Source organism: Cebus imitator, unplaced genomic scaffold (assembly GCF_001604975.1).
Source record: "Cebus imitator isolate Cc_AM_T3 unplaced genomic scaffold, Cebus_imitator-1.0 Scaffold335, whole genome shotgun sequence".
Classification (NCBI taxonomy): Eukaryota; Metazoa; Chordata; class Mammalia; order Primates; family Cebidae; genus Cebus; species Cebus imitator.
Window position 1 is genome coordinate 1,458,887 of NW_016107650.1, and position 12,574 is coordinate 1,471,460.

Below are 12,574 nucleotides of genomic sequence, written 5' to 3' on the forward strand. Positions count from 1 at the left end.
AAGAAGAAGAAAAAAAGACAGGTAGAAATATAGTAACACAGGGAGCAGATATAGGAACTTCACCCAGAGTGAGCTAAACAATTCCATTAGAAACTTAGGCTGAGGCTGGGTTTATTGGAGCCAACTATGCAACAGTTCTCTGAATTACCTTCCATGTAGAATGCAATATTTATTAAAGGTGGAATAATAAAAAAGTGCCAATTTCAAGCTAACACATCAATTTAATCCAGTTATGTAGCTACAAAAGAATACCTGAGGCTGGGTAATTTACAAAGAAAAGAGGTTTATTTGGCTAACAGTTCTCAGGCTGCACAGGAAGCATGGTGTCAGTATCTAATTCTGGTGAGGGCCTCAGGCTGCTTCCACTCATGGGGAAGGTGGAGGTGAAGCTGGGATCTGCTGTGTAGTGATCACATGGTGAGAGAGGAAGTGAGAAACAGAAGGGTTGGGGGAGGGAAGAAGATACTGGGCTCTTTTTAACAGCCAGCTCTTGATGGAGCTATAGAGTGAGAACTCACTCACCCCCCAACCCCAGCCAATTAATCTATTCATGAGAGATCTGTTCTAATGATCCAAGCATCTCCCAGCAGGCCCCATCTTGAACACTGGAGACCAGATTTCAGCATGAGATTTGAAGGGGTCAAACATCCAAACCAAAGCACACATGCATGAAGACAGTAACCACTGCCATTGTGCAGAATTGACCAGCAAAAACTGTTTTCGGGCAGTAGTGATGGCAGTGGTTGCTCTCACCATGCCAGCTGCAGCAGGGAGGCACCTCAGGGGCTGCAGACTCCATGCAACTGGTAGGAGCTACAACCTCCTGGGTGGGGCTACAACTGCCCAAACTGTGGCTGTGGATGGGAGTCTCCCCGTACTCTTGGAGGGGGCCAGGAGCAGGCAGCATCTGCCCTCTTGGGTGCAGCTGCAACTGCCCAACCTGTGGCTGGAGACCTGGGCCTCCCACTTCACAGAGCAAGCAGGAGGCAAGGAAAAGCAGGAATCCTGACCCTTTCAAGCTGGCAGGCAGGAGCTTTGCTGGTGCAGCTGTGGCTGCCCTCCCAGGCTCAGGACCTAGGCATCTCTGCAGCCTGTACCCTCAGGGGCCTGGGATGTCCCCTCCCCGCCAACCTGCTCCCCTTGGGGGCATGGGATGCTCCCCTTGGCCCTGTCCCATCCCTGCAGGTTCAGGGGTTTCTGCTCTCCCTGCCTGGCCTCTCTCTGTTCCTGGTGCCTGCTCTGATTTCCTAGCAGGGTTGGGGCCTAGCTCCGGGGCCATCCATGGCAGCAGCAGGAAGAATAATTCCTGAGCCAAAGGGGGTGGTTTCCCAATAAGGCCCCACCTTCTGTCCAGGGAGGGCCTGAAGGCTTCGGTCAGGCTGCCAGTCCCTTGGACCAGAATGGGGACTCCTGGTGCCTTTTCCGGGGCTGCCCATGGCTGCCTGTGGACCAATTGGCATGCACCTCCTCCCCTCTGAGGTCCATAAAAGCCCTGGGCTCAGCTGGAGCAAAGCAGAGGACGGCCAGAGAACTAAGAGAGCAGAGAAAGGATGGGACAACCCGCTGTACACAGGAGTACTCTCTCTCTCTCTGCTGGTAGCTGGAGGCGATGGGGCAACCAGCTCCAGAGAGGATGACTCTCTTTTCTGAGAGCTGTGGAGGCTGCTGGCAGAGAGGATAACCCTCTCTGCTGAGAGCTTTGGTGACCTGCAGAAATGTCCAAATCATCTGTCTGCAGAGAGGAGCTCTTCTCTTCAGGGCCTTCTCTCTAAGATAGCTGAACACTCTATGGGGTGACCTGCCTACAGAGAGGAGCTACCCAGTCCCACTCCTCTGAGCTGTTCTAACACTAAATAAAACTCTTACTCACTTTTCATTTGTCTGGGTACCTCATTCTGGATGCACCATACCCACAGATGGTTCCGGCCAGAAAAATTAACACCCCGGAGATCCTGTAACAGTATCTTACTTATCTGCTATGCTTTAGTATGGCAAGCAATGGCTTTTATGATAGTTTTATTATGGCAATAGTTAAGAGCAGATAAATTAAGCAGTTTTGCTTAAAAATCTCCACGGACATCACACATCTGATTGCCTGCACCTGGAACAGACTGCTCCAACCCCTCCTCCCCTCCGTAGGCCACTCAAGCTTCAGCTGTGGCAGAAGGAAAAGCCTAAAGGAAGCTAGCAAGAGCAAACTTGTCCTGGAGGTAAGAGCAAGGTCAACCATCCAGAATGAGGGGAAACTGGTTCTAGGTCAGGACTACGGCTGAGCCTGCATTTATTAGAGCCCCCACAGACTGCAAGAGGATGCATGTGGGATTATACTGCAAGCATGCACCGGGCTCAGAAATAGGATAGACCCCCTCAGCAGCTGACCAGTCACTGTGTGCCCTTGTACTTCTAAAACTGAGGTTAACAAGAGACCTCAGAAAACTGAATGACCCTAGTTTTAGAAAGCTCCCTTTTGGAGGCCCCATAAACGTTTGTACTCACTAAAAGAAAGTCTGATGAAAGGGGTCAACCAATATTCACTGCAACAAGCATCTGTATTGGGTGCAGTTCCCCGTGGACGTCTCTGAGTGGGAGGAAATCCCTTTGAGCTGGGCTGCCTTGACTCCTGACTGGGGCAACGAGGTTGGCTTATAGCAAGCAGCACAAACCATAAGTACTTTACCTAGAAGCCTTAGCAGTTAGGACGATAGGCTTGCCAAGAACAGAGAGTGCAATAGAGTGCTCTTAAACTTGGTAAAAATGGCTTGAAATGGCTGCTGTGGAGAGAGGGAGAAAGAACAAGGAACTACGGGATTAAGGGCTCAGCCAGTGTTGAAGACCACAACACAAGAAACACGTTGGACAAAACAAATGTAACAGTTTACTTGAGCAAAGAGCAATGTGCACATTTGTCGGTAGAACCAGAAGTTCGGAGAATTCAGTTCCACAACCTGGGTAGTATTTATAGAAAAACGCTAAAGAGGCCAGGGGCCGTGGTTCATACCTGTAATCCCAGCAGTTTGGGAGGCAGAGGTGGGCAGACCACTTCAGGCCAGGAGATGGAGACCAGCCTGGCCAACGTGGTGAAAACCTGTCTTTACTAAAAATACAAAAATTAGTCAGGCTTGGTGACCCATGCTTGTAATTCCAGCTACTACTTGACAGGCTAAGATGGGAGAATCCTTGAACCCGGGAGGTGGAGGCTGCAGTGAGCCGAGATTGTGCCGTTGCACTTCAGCCTGGGCATCAGAGTGAGAGAGTGAGACTGTCAAATAAATAAATAAATAGCCAAAGATAGCAGAAACAAAGAACAGACACTGGCTGTTTCATAGCTACTTCCCTTGTAAAGGTTAGAGCAGAGGGGACTTCCTTATCATGCCAGCTAAAACTGGCCTATTTGGGGATTTGGATCTCCTGATTTCTTGGAAGGTCAAGCAAACAACTTGATTTTGTCTTAGTGGCGTGGAATTATTTTATTTTTGACACAGAGTCTTGCTCTGTCACTCAGGCTGGAGTGCAGTGGTACAATCTCCACTCACTGCAGCCTCGGCTTCCAGAACTCAAAGGATCCTCCCATTTCAGCCTCCTGCATAGCTGGGACAGCAGTGTGCACCATTATGGCTGGGTAATTTTTTAATTTCTTGTAGAGACAGACTCTCTCTGTGTTGCCCCCTCTGGTCTCAAACTCCTGGGCTTAAGCAATCCTGCCACCTTTGCCTCCCAAAGTGCTAGGATTACAGGCCTGAGCTACAGTGCCTGGCCAACGTGGCCTGGGATTTTAGCATAAGTGACTCCATTTTAGTTGATCTGCTGGGGCCTAGTGAATGAGCTCAGTCTGAACCAGTGGGCTCCTATAAATTTAATTTAACAACCACAAATTCCTTTAACTATAGCTTAATTTTTTTCTACTATGGCTTCAGTGGGGAGGGAAGGCAAATTTTTACTGCTCTGTAAATCAGAAAGTGGTCATCTCCACTTCCTTTGAGGTTCTAGAAGGAACTTTGCAAGATACACCGCATGTAAGATATCGTAGCAGGTACTCCTTTATTTTCAAGTGGGTTCCTGTAACTGCCTCTTTAGGGATCCTGGATAAGCTATGCTGCAGCACAACATTTAGGCTCAGGACATAAGTAGAGTCTTTCTGCCGAGCAGAACTGAGCATTCCTGAAAGTTTAGAGAAATAGAGGAGAGAAAGCACCTGCTGTCCCAGGAGAAGTAAAAGAGAAGAGGGCACTTTAGTGACCTCTCCCTGTAGCAGAAGTGTGCCATTCGCTATTTTAGAATCTAATCATATTAACAGCACCTCTTCTAGGACAGGAGCAAAGACTTTCTCCTGTTCCTTCTTCAGCCTACTGTGAGGAAAAGGGCTTTTAAATACATTTGAATTACATTTGAATTTTTAAAAAATAATCAGGAAGAGGAGTATTTTCTGCTGTTTTGATGGAGTTAGCATAAACGCTAAGAGATAACAATTAGCAAGGAAAATAACCATTTATTTTTCTTCATCTTTTTTGTAAAGCAATATTTAGTAATCTGCAGTTTTAGCAAAGAAAAAAAATTGAAACCCAATAAATGAATACATAAGAGTATCAAATAATAATGCAGATATTTACAAAATGAATTTAAGTGTCTAGAACTAGACAAAACGCAGCCCTTCGTCAGAGGCATTTGAACCAGAGCATCTCCAACTTGAATAGGGGCTGGGTAAAACAAGGCTGAGACCTACCAGGCTGCATTCCGGAAGGCTAGGCATTCTAAGTCTCAGGATGAGATAGGAGGTTAGCACAAGATACAGGTCACAAAGGCGTTGGTGATAAAACAGTATGTGGTAAAGAAGTGGGCTAAAATCCACTGAAGCCAAGACGGTGATGAGAGCGACCTCTGGTCATCCTCATTGCTCATTATAAGCTAATTATAATGCATTAGTACGCTAAAAGACACTCCCATCAGCACCATAACAGTTTACAAATGCCATGGCAACATGAGGAAGTTACCTATTTGGTCTAAAAAGGGGAGGAACCCTTAGCTCCGGGAACTGCCCACCCTTTTCCTGGAAAATTCGTGAATAATCCAGCGTTTATTTAGCAAATAATCAAGAAATCCTAAAAGTATAATTAGTCAAGCAGCTCGTGCTGTTGCTCTGTCTGGAGGAGCCATCCTTTTATTCCTTTACTTAACAAACTTGCTTTCACTTTACTGTATTGGCTCGCCCCAAATTCTTTCTTGCATGAGGTCCAAGAACCCTCTCTTGGGGTCTGGATCCAGGACCCCATTTCTGGTAACACCTAGAATACTAAAGAAATAGGTGTATGTGCTCTGAGTCACTGTAATTACTCTGAGAAATTATAGGACACATACCAAAAGACTGAGGGGAAAAACTCAAACATTTTTAAAAAGAGGAGAAAAGCTTAATCAAAATAGGAAGTAGTAAGCTTGGAATTGGCTACTTGTAAACTGTGGACAAACACCATTGTATAAGCACTTTGCAAGGACTCATGTAAGATGAGACAATAATAGAAGCCACCCTATACGTTCTCTGAGCAAACCCTTTCAATTGAGTCTCTCTCTCTCTCTCTTTTTTTTTTTTTTTAAAGCATGCAGAGGCACAATTATGGTGGTAAATCAATGAACTACAACAGAAATAATTCCAGCAAAACTTATCATGTTGTCCTTGGAGACAAGATGAAGAAATGTGATAGGTGACCTAGCAATTTGAACACTCTAAACAGGGTTAATGAATTAATACATCAGGGACAACTTGACCAAGGGTCTCTATGGCATCTCACGAAGCTCTGCCTTATCACTATCCTGTTTGGCAATATTATGAGTAATTTATATGCTGGCACTGAGGCACGCTTATCAGATTTAAAGACCACCCAAAAGTAGGAGGGATGGCTAACATAATGGCTTCACTAAAGATTCACAATTATCTCCACAGGATGGAATCTCAGTCTCAAATGTCAACAGGTTGACATTTTGACTAGAATAAATGTAATAGATATTTTTACATTAAAACAAGTTTTTGCTTTGTTTTTGTTTTTTAACAAAACCAGAAAGGTGGTGACCAGGCTTGGTTGCAACTCATAAAACAAAAAACTTAAGTTTTGATTGATTATGCATTAAAATGAACCAGCTCTATGATGCAGCTATTGAAAAAGTTAATACTGCTTTGGACAAATTGTTAGAAACAATAGTAATCATTTATTGAGAGGGAGATATGAACACTGGCTCTGGAGCTAGACCGGTTGGGTGGTATTGTCATCTCTTTGTGACTACATTCCTTCATTTTTAAAGTGGGGGTGATAATGGTTTGGCTGTGTCCCCACCCAAATCTCATCTTGAATTCCCACGTCTTATGGGAGGTACCCAGTGGAAGGTGATTGAATCATGGTGGCAGGTCTTTCCCGTGCTGTTCTTGTGATAGTGAGTGGGTCTGAGATCTGACAGTATTATAATGGGGAGATTCCCTGCACAAGCCCTCTTCTCTTGTCTGCCACCATGTAAGATGTGCCTTTCACCTTCTGCCATGATTATGAGGCCTCCCCAGCCATGTAGAATTGTAAGTCCAATAAACTTCTTTCTTTTATAAATTGCCCAAACAGACCAATACAGGAGGGTAAGAATAATACCTACTTAACAGGGTTCTTTTGAATAACTCAATGAGATAATACATATAAAAATTTGGAACAGTGCTCAATAAATGTTCGCTGTTATTGTATTGTTCCAGACACTTTACACACATTTGCATGTGTATGTATGTGGCTTTTTATTTAATTATATGTATTCATTGCAAAGTAATACACATATTAAAACAATACTAAAAGGTATACACTGAAATATTCTCCCTTATCAGTCCTTCTACTAAGAGATTAAATTAAAATGCACCTTTCATTTTTATGTACAAATGGGTACATAGAATGCACAATGGTCTGCACCTTTTCCTCCTTACATGTTGTGTATCTTATAGACAATTCCCTATCAGTATATGTAGATCTATTGCGCTCTTTGGTTTCATTTTGTTTCCCTCTGGAGATATGGGATGTCACTATGTTGCTCAGGCTGGTCTCCAATTCTTGGGCACAAGTGATCCTCCTGCCTCAGCCTTACAAGTAGCTGGGACTACAGGTGTACACCACTACACCTGGCCTATTCCATTCTAAGTTATATAGCATTCTAGTGTAGATGTGCCATAATTTATTTACTAGATCCCCAAACCACAGTTATTAAAGTTTGTATTCAGTCTTTTTTTTCCACACATAATGCTGCTATGAACTTCCTTGTAGCTCAGACACTGGAGTCAGATTGTCTGGATTTAAATACCTGTGCTGTCACTTATTAACTGTGAGCATGGGTAAATGTCTGAGCTTTACCAACCTTGACTTCCTTAAGTGTAAAATAGGGATGATGATAGTGCCAAACTCATAGGGTTCTTGCGAGGATTAAATGTAGAATGCCTTGTTTGATGCTTCTACACAGTAAGGTCTGAACAAATATAAAATACTCCCCATTTTAACTTTCCAACTTTATGTACATTTGAGTTTGTAGCATGAATTCTTAGAAGTAGAACCTCTAGATTCAAGGGTGTTCATTTAAAAATGGCAGATAGGCCAGGTGTGGTGGCTCACACCTGTAATCCCAGCACTGTGGGAGGCCAAGGTGGGCAGATCACAAGGTCAGGAGTTCAAAACCATCCTGGCCAACATGTTTCACCAACCTGTGAAACCAACAGGTTTCACCAACCCTGTCTCTACTAAAAATACAAACATCAGCTGGGCGTGGTGGTGCGTGCAGGTAGTCCCAGCTACTTGGGAGGCTGAGGCAGGAGAGTCGATTGAACCTGGGAGGCGGTGGTTGCAGCAAGCTGAGATAGCGCCACTGCACTCCAGTCTGGTGACGGAGCAAGACTCCATCTCAAAAAAATAAAACAAAATAAAAATAAATAAAACTTATAGATAATATTAAATGTCGTCTGTGTTGGATCATGTTTGCCTCTCTAGATACAAACTCTACCTTGTCCTGACCCTGCTCTAATACCCCAGGAGGCTGTAAATCTCTAGCACCCAGTGTCTATTTAGGACCTCTGTAAGAGATGGGCAGGCAGAACGAAGAAGCCCCAGGCCTCTGTTTGGCACTGGCTACGTTCCCTTACCAGAAGCCAGCTCCCATTAAGCAGCTCCTCCCCAGTAGCTACTAAGTCCACCAGGTTTCTTTTTTAAAAAAATATGTTTATTTTTTAATAAGACAGGGTCTCTCTGTTGCCCAGGCTAGAGTGCAGTGGTGAGATCACAGCTCACTGTAGCCTTGACCTGGGCTCAGGTGATCCTCCAGCCTCAGCCTCCAGAGTATTTGGGACCACAGGCATCTGCCACCATTGTTAAAAAAATTATTTGTAGAGACAGAGTCTCCCTGTTTCCCAGGCTGGTCTTGAACACCTGGACTCAAGCAATCCTCTTCCTCGGCCTGCCAAAGTGTTGGGATTATAGGCATGAGCCACCGAACCTGGTCCCCACCATGTTTCAAGAAAAGCTCTCTCCCCTTGCCCTGTCAGTCAGATCAGGTAGGAACTGTTCCTGCAGTTGCTTGTCCCTGGGTCTTTCAACAGCCCTTGCAGGTTCCCCTAACCCTGAGCACATCTCTGTAAATAATCCTTTTGTTAAACTTCCTTCAGTTACCCTTTGTTCAAGATGCCATCTGACTGGTACACTGTCCAATTCACACTCCCACTGATTCACTATGGGAATATTTGTTTTCCCATACTCTTGTTGTTATTGGCATGTTAAATGTTTTAAAGATTTTATATAAAATACTCCTTTAATTTTTAATTTTTTCTGGGCATGAGCACCATTATTTTTTTATCATAGGTAGTGTTTCCTTTTAAATTTCAGTTTCTTAAAGGCCTTTGCATCAGTATAGAGACTTATTTCTTCAATATTGTATTAGTTCAATTAAAAATAACAGAAAATTCAACCAAAATAATAGGAAAAACTATTGAAGATATTAAAAACTTTACCCCACTAAAATTTTTAGGTGTGATGATAACTTGTGGCTGTGTTTTTTAAATAAGAAAATCCCTTATCTTTAGAGATATCCTCTAAAATAATTACAAGCAAAATGGTATGACATATTAGATTTACTTCAAAATATTCCAGAAAAATAGACAATAGAATGTGGGGAATAGATGGAAGAAGACTGGAAAAATGGAGGTAATTGTTGAAAGTAGGTGTTGCATATGCAGCATGTCATTATACCCACTCTTTCCCATTCTGTAACCGTTCATTAGCTCCACCCTATGTGCTAAAAGTCCCAAAATAAGAAATAAACCAACAAAAAAACCAATAGCAACAATAAACAAATAAATAAAGACAACTAAAATTCCAAGTTGAGAATAAGGCTAGCCACTGAGATCCCCACGTAAGGCAGCTGCTCCAGCACTGCCCAGCCAGGATCAAGGTGACTGTCACCTTCAACAACCACAGGAAGCCACAGCTCTCCATGTTCTACCAGCTTTACAGTGAAGACATACAACAGCAAACCATCAGGGAGACTTTTTACTTGGTATCTAAGAGAGATGAAAATGTTTGTAAGTTTCTAGAAGGCGGATTATTAATTGGAGGATATGACAACAAACTGATTTCTAGATCTCACAAAATGTCATATTTTGTCTTCTGTGTGGGTTCTTCAGAAAATAAACTTGGTATTTTAGATCTAATTTGAGTATCTGTGGAAACATTAAGCAAGTGTTTCTGAAAACATCTGTAAACTGTAAACTGGATTTCATTTTCCATGTGGCTCACACTATTCTTACAGAAATGGTATTGGGGGAATGGTACTAGAGACTGTATTAGTCTGTTTTCACATTGCTATAAAGATATACCCAAGCCTGGGTAATCCTTTTTAAAGGAAAGAGGTTGAATTAACTCACAGTTCTGTATGTCTGAGGAGGCCTTGGGAAACTTACTATCATGATATAAGGGGAAGCGGCCACGTCTTACATAGTGGCAGGAGAGAGAGCGAAGAGGGAAGAGGGAAGAGTCCCGTATAAAACCATCAGATCTCATGAGAACTCACTCACTATCATAAAAACAGCATGCGGAAACCTCCCCCATTATCCAATCACCTTCCTCCCTTGACATGTGGGGATTACAGGTCCCTGCCTTGACCTGTGGCGATTACAATTTGTGATGAGATTCGGGTGGGAACACAGAACCAAACCATATCAGAGACCAACAAGAATAAGACTGTTATACAAATTAATGCAAAAAATTAGCTGAAGAAACCAGAGGTTGGCTTTGTAGGAGCCTAGCAGCCCAGACTGTATCAGCTATATAGAATATGAATCTTCCCAAGATTCCCAGAAACATTAACACTGATGACATGGGTATAAAAATGCCAAACCTGTCTTCTTTTAGATAGTTTTTTTTTTTTTTTTTTCTTTTCTTTTCTTTTTTTTTTTTTTTTTTTTTTTTTTTTATGAGATGGAGTCTCACTCTGTCGCCAGGGCTGGAGTGCAATGGTGTGATCTAGGCTCACTGCAACCTCCACCTCCTGGGTTCACACGATTCTTCTGCCTCAGCATCCTGAGTAGCTGGGATTACAGGCACACACCACCACACCTGGCTAATTTTTTGTATTTTAGTAGAGATGGGGTTTCACTATGTGGCCAGATTGGTCTCGAACTCCTGATCTCACGATCTGCCCGCCTCGGCCTCCCAAAGTGCTGGGATAACAGGCATGAGCCACTGCACCTGGCCTAGATAAAAAATTTTAAAGTCTATTTTCGGTAAAATCAAGGAGAAAAGGTCATCCAAGTTTATCTTGTAGTTGTTTACCAAAAATAAAGGAGAATCTTAACTTTTGCTCTTGGATTTAAGTCAAGGTACTGAATAGAAGTTGTATAAAACCAGTATATGAAGTTGAATGTACCTTTTCTTGTTCAGTGATTTATAAATAAACCAAATAGCTCCAGTGTGATTTTCTTTTCTAAACTGGCTTTCTATGCCCACCAAAGGCATTCCCTATATATTGGCTACTATGATATTTTAAAAAGTGTTTGTGATATTTTTTTATGTATCACCCAAAACATTGATATTTTGTGTGAATTACAAGTACGGCATTCCTTAATTCTTTCTGCTATTTGTCACAGTTATCACTTAAAGAGCCAGGTGTAGATTGTGTGAAAATATTATTACTTTGTTCTTTTTCCTTTTTGAGACAGAGTCTCGCTCAGTCACCCAGGCTGGAGTGTCATGCGCGATCTCAGCTCACTGCAACCTCCACCTCCTGGGTTCAAGCGATTCTCCTGTCTCAGCCTTCCAAATAACTGGGATTACAGGCATGCACCATCACCCCCAGCTAATTTTTGTATTTTTAGTAGAGATCAGGTTTTACCATGTTGGCCGGGCTGGTTTCAAACCCTTGACTTCAAGAGATCTATCTGCCCACCTGGGCCTCCTGAGGTGCTAGGATTACAGTTATGAGCCACACGCCTGGCCATGACCTTTCTTCTTAGTTTAAATTTAAAAATTCAATAAAAAACTCAAGTGAAATAAAAAAATTAAATAAAAAATTAAATGAAAAATTAAATAAAAAATCCAATAAAAAATTCAAGTGAAACAATTTTTTTGTAAGTCTATAACACAATATTATCTGCAGTCCATTAGGTTAGGTATGGCTGCGAACATTTAATCATAACTTTTCAGTTGTAATTTTATGTTCACATTACATTTGGATATCGCTCGATATTTTTAAAAGAAAATTTTCAAACATATATGGCGGGTCCACAGATTTGTCACATCCTGTTGTTCTGAAAATTTCCAAATATATATGAAAATGGAAAGAATACTATTATGAAGGCCTGTATACTCTCTGCCTAGATTCAACAACTGTCATCATCTTGACACATTTATTAATCTCTCTGTATAACACTTTTTTAAAAACAGAATTGTTTGAAAGTCTTTGACACTTTTGCTTCTTCTAGTTCCTTTCCTTCCTCCTTTAGTTTTGTTTTCTGACTTCCTGTATGCAGGTTCCTTTTTCTAACAACATTACATAGCCTTCTTAGAAAGAGGAAAAGTGCTCTTAACTTTGTGCTCACCCCAGCCACCACCATCTGTCTCTCTTTCTCACAGTCCACTTTCTCAAAGGAGAGTCCACACTCCTGTTTCCACTTCCTACCTCTCAGTAGGTCTCAATAGACCACAGTGTGCCCTCCACACAACTTCACCTTGGCACCATCTGGGGCCTCATCACTAGGAAACTCAACAGAAGCCAGGCTCCTCTTTTTGGCATTTCATGCTGTTGAGCTCCATCTTGAAATCTGTTCCTCCTGCCAGAGCAGTGTTCACTTCTGACTCACCTGCTTTTCCAGCTGTCCCTGCTCAGGACCCTTCGTCAACTCTCCTTTGTGCTTGCCTCTTGAGTCTAAGCATTCTAAATGGCCCCATCTCCGACCTTTGTCTCCAATCAAGAGCTTCACTGTTTTGTCCCTTATTACAGGGATTTCAGGTATCTGTAAGAAGATGAAGAGAAACTCTTTATGTGAGAGAACCCATGAGGATGACTGCTTCATGAACTGGTTTCT

General features: G+C 42.6%; 1 pseudogene; it reads left to right on the forward strand.

Annotated features, from left to right (window-relative positions):
- Nucleotides 1-10,407, forward strand: part of LOC108287084 — a 25,352-nt pseudogene extending 14,945 nt beyond the window's left edge.
- The last annotated feature ends 2,167 nt before the right edge of the window (nucleotides 10,408-12,574 follow it).